The 6,294-nt window shown below is 45.4% G+C and overlaps 1 protein-coding gene across 1 annotated transcript in view; it reads right to left on the bottom strand.

The window, feature by feature from the left end:
• METTL25 (methyltransferase like 25) overlaps positions 1–6,294 on the bottom strand; it is a 116,050-nt gene that overhangs the window by 73,662 nt on the left and 36,094 nt on the right. The gene's annotated exons all lie outside the window — the stretch shown is intronic.

Genomic DNA, 6,294 nt, shown 5'->3' on the forward strand with positions numbered 1-6,294 from the left:
CAATCTGTAATTTTTGAAAGAAACACCCTGTAGATCTGTGCTTTTGTAAAATGTGTGATGTTTTCATAGCTCTCGAATTTTTAATTAAATGTTTTATATATATATATATATACACACACACACATACATATGCACACATGTTTTGTAAGAACGTTTGAGAAAAAACTCAATTAAGGAAAATAACTCTCCTAAAACTTTACAATTCATATATATTTTTAAGTTTAAAGGTAACCAGAACAAAGGAAGCTGCTTTTTAATAACTGACAAGGAGATTTTTAAAATGCAACTGGAAAGCTCTTTTCATATATTAGGGATTTGTAACTTTAAAGAAATAAAATTCTGTTGTAATATATGACCAAATGATGGAAAAAGAGTTAATATAAAGCAGCCTGCATTTCATATTTAGTGACATACTGCTGTAATGCTTTTGATTAAAGTCCGCAGTAAAAAAAACCCAACAAAACATCACCAAAAGTCAGTTCTCTGTCCAAAGATGTCTGAAATCAAATGAAAAATGTATACTGTTACCCACTGAAAAATGCACAGTTTTACTGCAGCCTGCCAAATGATAACAGATAATAATAACATGCTGCAGTTATTAATAAGCAGTTGTGCCAAATGTAGCAGGAGTTAAGAACTGAAATAGCACATGGCTTCAGTTTTCTCTCGGAATAAGGTATGCAACGAGAATCTTCTACTCTGTCTTACCAACCAGATCTATAAGGGACCTATTCTGCATACTATTTAGTATTTATGTTTAACTGCTAATGAAGACTATAAGACAAAATAGACTGACATACCAAGAAACGTGGACAGTATCTGTCTTGACACCAAATATAAATACCATGTGTCATTGCTTTCACAATATGTGAAGAAAGACACTGAAAACCAACAGTTGCCAGAAACTAAATCCATATAAGGTAGGAAAATGCTGGTGGGACAGGGAAGAATTTCCTACTAATGTCATAAAGGAGAGTCATCTTAAGGTTGTCAAGACAATTCACATTTTTCATTGCTGCTAGAGCTCCAAACACATGCTGAAAACACTGTTCCATCTCCAGCTGGCAAGACAACAGCATCTGCATCCTGGCAATCTTGATAGAGATGGACTTTTCTCTGTCCCCGTGGGGCAAGGGTAAGCAAAATATAGCCTGTGGGCCAGATCCATCCTGTGGCAGGTCTTTGTTTGGCTGGAGGTGTGGCGGGCCAGTAGGGGGCACTCCTGCGTTGAGCCACCCACCTCCCTGCGCCTGACCACCTTCCAGGCTCCGAGTGCCTCCCTAGGGGTGCCTCGCGTCCAGCTGACCCCCTTCCCGGAGCACACTCGCGAGCATGGGGGTAACGTAAGCTGCCACCACCCCAAGAAGAGACTCTCTTGGCCCTGTGTCCTTGGGGAAACACAGGCATAATAGTCCTATGGGTACTCGACCCAGTACAGGCACTTGGGGCACTTCCCCAAATTGGGGGCCAAAAAGGAAAGTCTCCCTTAGTCCGCAGACCTAAGGGGCCTCTTAGGCATAATTTAGACCCGCCCCTCAATAAGTCTCCTACACCGGTCACAAAGGAGAACTTTATTGATTACAGGGGGAGGGTGAAAATAGGGTACGAAATAGAGCAATATCATAGAAATCCCATAGAGCAAAACAGTCTGGCTGAGGTAGCCTTTTGATCATGCATCTGAGTTACTGCCAGCTATATATCTAACCAGATCTTGAGTAGCTTACTCACAAGCATCATCCAGAGGCTGTTGGAGATTCCCTCTGGAGGCAGGCCGTTCCTAGCTCATGAGTTATGGGGGAGAAAGCCAGTTTCAGATGGTAAAACTCCTCTCTAAATCCAAGTCCCCTGCATGGCTGTTGCCCCTTCCTCCTGGGCAGTCTTAACTTATAAAGCCCTGTGACCTCATTGATGGTCTAATGGAGGCCAACACCTGTTGGCTGTTGGCCAACCAATTTGAAATACATCACTAGTTGCTGGGCAGACTCTAGCCCACCAGGTAGAAGCCCCTCACCCAGGTAGCTGATACCCCCCTCCCTCAGGAATGTAGCCAGCTCAGGTTACCTAAAGAGATGGGGTAAAGGTGTGTCTCCTCTGCTGGGCCCACCCTAATCAAACTGTCACAAGGCAGAGATTTTGGGGAGAAACAGAGGCGGCTTCCTGCCACAGGAGGTGGGTCCCTCAGTCCTGCATGGCCTAGGCACTGTCTATCCATGGTGCGTCCTGCCACCTCCTGGGCACACAGTGGAGCTGGCGTAGCTCCACAGCCGCAGCCCAAGTGGAGGTGGTTCTTTCCAGCTGTTGCTACTGCTGGCCTCAGCCCCGCGGTACTGCACAACTGCAAACCCATGCATCCTGCACGTGCTCTGGGCTCACCTGCCCAGGCCCAGTAGCAGCGTTGCGGGACAGAAGCTGTTGCCCAGCACAGGGGAAAGCACCCCCTCTGCCTCACCGCTGCTGGCCATTCCTACTGCAGCTGCCCAAAGCCTGCACTGGGCTTCCCTGTGGGCAGCCCAGAAGCAGTAGTGATAGCGCCATAGATGCAGGGCAGCCCAGCAGGAGCTCCAAGTGGCTGCAGCAGGAACAGTTAGCAGCGGCAAGGGGGAGGGGATGCTTTTCCACACTGTGCTGAGCAACAGTTTCTGTCTCGTGCTGCTGCTGCCGAGCCTAGGCAGGCGAGATTGGAGCAGGTGCAGGGTGCGCAGAGTCGGGTCTGTAATGCCAGTCCCTGCCAATACCACAAGGCTGGGGCGAGGGGTGGCAACAGACGGAAGAAGCTGCTGCTGCATGGGTTGCCTAAAAAGGGAATCCAGCTGTGAAACCGTCTCAGCCCTACTGAGTACCCAGGGGGTGGCAGGATGTGCCCAGGTGGGCAGTGTGGAGCAGGCACAGGTTGGGCTGGGTTGGGGCTGTGCCCAGGTTCCAGCTGATCCTCTTCCACCGTACTGAGTCTGGAGTGGGCATGGGGCAGGGTTGGAGCTGTGCGCTGTTGGTGGGGAGGTGCCACAGAATGCAGGCTCCAGGCTGTTGTGGGGCAGGGGCAGGATTCTGCAATAAAACCCACTCCTGAATTCCCTGGCCCACCAGGAGTCCTGCAGGCTGGAAGGAATGGCTACATGGGCCTCACCTGGCTGATGGTCCTGATCTTTGACATACTGGCTGCTAGTCCTAACTATTTGAAAACATGTACATGTACAGTATCTTAAAAGGATTGCCAAAATCTAACAGCTCACTTAACTGGCAACATCAGCTGCCAAGAAGACATTTCTCCAGTACTCTGTTCTCTGAACTGGTTTCTCATAGAATAGAGTCATTTCAACTTCTATTTTGAAAGCTCTTTATGGGATTCTACCATGGTATGTGATACAATGCTTTATTCTCCTAAACTATGACCTTCCACAAGAGCTACAATAAGATAATGAATCTCCAGCCTCAAAAATGAGAGCCTTATGAATAGGATAGTTCACCTTCTCAGCACATCATTCACAGCTGTTGAACTAAGACCCCTTAGTATGGTGCCATGCCCTGGCCCAGACACTCAAGTATGCCCTATCCACACGAATGCTGCAAACCCAGGAAAACACAAAGACACTTCAGGACCAGACACTCCCATGGCGCACACCCCCCCTACCAGTGCCACTTCCCTCAAATGTAGTTTCATATGTCTGGATATTTTATATCCAAAACAGTATTCAGAGAAATCCATACACTCAGTCTCTCTATTGTATAAAACACTAATTTTTTTTTATATTTCTAATTTAAGTGAGACTTTTTCTAAACTGATGCTCACTAAGGATGACCTGGTAGGAACCTTACAAAACAAGTAGGCCTTTTACTAGATGTGCCCAAAGATTGGAAAGGAATTTTTTCAAATAATTAAGTAAGAACGTCAGCTTTCAGGTCAACATGCCACCCACAGGGAAATCTTGCATTTCAGAATCTCCAATATCAATAATTGTGGAGGGAGACGGTCATGATATCAACAAAAGATCACTCCAGTCTATCTATCTCTTTATGTAAAAAGAGAGCCTAGCAAAAAGAGATCTACCATCAGAGCATCACCATCTGGTGCTCTGAATTTCAGCACATAGGAAAGAAGGAATAGAGGTTACAAATCTAAAGGAACCCACTATGTGGCTATCCTAAAAACTGGTTGTAGGCACTGTGAATGGAAATGTTTAATGGACAACCTGAGTTAGGCACCTTACTAAAGATCCTGGGAAGGACAGGATTTCAGACACACTCCTATGTTTTACCAGCTACCTCTAAACAAGTGCTTCTCAACCTTGTTAGATTTGAGGCACACCTGAAGAAATGTAAGCTCTTAGTTTTCACTTGTTTTTTCACTACAGAAAAATAATAGAGCAATTCTTCCGCTACAAAGATTCCAGAAAAACCACAGCAGATGGGAGTGTTTTTGACACTGAAAATGCTAGGTTTATCTTGCAAATCATGTCTGCACACTTAACAGTGCTAATGCTTCATGACACTGTGCAGCACCTTTGAAAAGAACTCAAGGCACACCAGGGTTGCATTCTGGGAAAAGTACTGCTCTAAGCTCTGCCAGGCATTCTGAATTGCCTTTTGGAGGTGCCTGCTGCTCCTCATTTTCTGAAAAAAGGTAATACTGAAGTGGGTGGGTCTTCCTTGTCTTTGCTGCTTTTGTGCGACTCAATTTTAAGGGTAGGATAAGAACGTGCATTAATAAATTAATACATTTCAGGGAATCAAGCAGGATAGAACAGAATTGTTCTTAGGTAAATTTAAGGAACTACTTGGTGCCTAAGCAGGTCATTCTAAATCACCCACCTGGGGCACATACCTCCAAGGCAATGCCTAAAACCAAGGTACATACTCATACAGTCTGAATCCTGGCCTACGTATATGCACATATTTGTAAACACTCAGGGCCAGCATCTATTCCATTTTTGATGTGTATAAAAAGACTTAGGGATCAATCCTCCCCTGCTTGATTTCCATAAAAACCATTCATGCAAAAGATGGGTGTGTCCTCCTTCTCCTTGGCTCTTGTTTGTGACTTAACCCTAAGGGTAAGATGACAGTGTGATACAGCAGATACTTTATTTTAACAGATTTTAACAGGCTTCAAACTTGGTGGAACAGAATCAGTTAGATGCCTTAGACTGCTTAGATGCCCAATAGATAGAATAAAATCTGGCCCCTGAAGTCCATAAGGGGAAGGCAACTGAAAAGTTGTTATCCAATTTTCAACTGCCCTAAACACTGCCTCATGAAATACTCCTTGAAGTGTTTCATTTTTAAAAAGTCCTAATAGCAGCCCTGATAGTCAATATCAGAACTAGTACAAATGATGGGAGCTAGTCAGTTTCTGTGCTCCTAATACAACTGTACTGACAGGACCACCTACTTAAGGAGCACTGATTGCTTATATCACTTTCAGATAAGTGTATATTCTAAAAAAGGCTAAATCTTACTTCACTTTTATTCACATAATTGGCCTTTAGCTGTGCAAGTTCAACTTTCTGTACTGGGTCCTGTCTCTGGCTCCTGCCTCTAATTATCCCAGCTACTGTTTATCCATATTATCCAAATAATATGAAATGCAAGGTGCAGAAAAACTATTGTGGACTCACAGGGCAGGACCCAGAACCCAAAGCTCATGTCTTCCATCTCATCCCTCTGGCTTGCTCTCCTCCCCACTAATATTCTTCTCTGGGCTGCCCAGTGAATGGAGGACTGCAGCATGCTTGGGGAAATGCATAACCCATAGCCTCATTATTAGAGCATTTAACTAGGAAATGGGAGCTGTAGGTTCAAAGTCCCTCTGAATGATAGGGAGTCCCAAATCTTCCACTTCTTGGGAAAGTCCTCTAAACACTTAAAGATAGGGGGGCCCTCCATTACCTCCATTTTTACTTTGGACAGGTACATGCAAACTCAGGCTATGCTCTTCTTCCACGGGTGGAAGACTAATTAAAAAAAGCCAAATCTAAAAGCCACACAGTTGCCAAAAAATCGATTTGGTGATTTGAATCACTGTCCTGAATCGGTTCGGCCCAATTTGATTCGGAGATTCAGCCAACGCTGAATCCCCGAATCAGACAGGTCCCATCCCCTGCCTGCTCTCCCAGCCCAGGATCGTGGCACTTTCAAAAAATAAAAGCCCCATACTCACTGGCTGCTGCCAGATAGGGAGGCGATCCACACTGCCCTGCACTGCTCCATCCTGCCTGGGGGTCTCTGCCACGAGCCCCCAGAAGCCTCAACAACTGCTGCAGCAGCCAGTGGGTGTGGGGCTTTTTTTTTCCTTCTTTT

This window comes from Crocodylus porosus, unplaced genomic scaffold (genome assembly GCF_001723895.1).
Source record: "Crocodylus porosus isolate Cpor-Errol unplaced genomic scaffold, CroPor_comp1, whole genome shotgun sequence".
Classification (NCBI taxonomy): Eukaryota; Metazoa; Chordata; order Crocodylia; family Crocodylidae; genus Crocodylus; species Crocodylus porosus.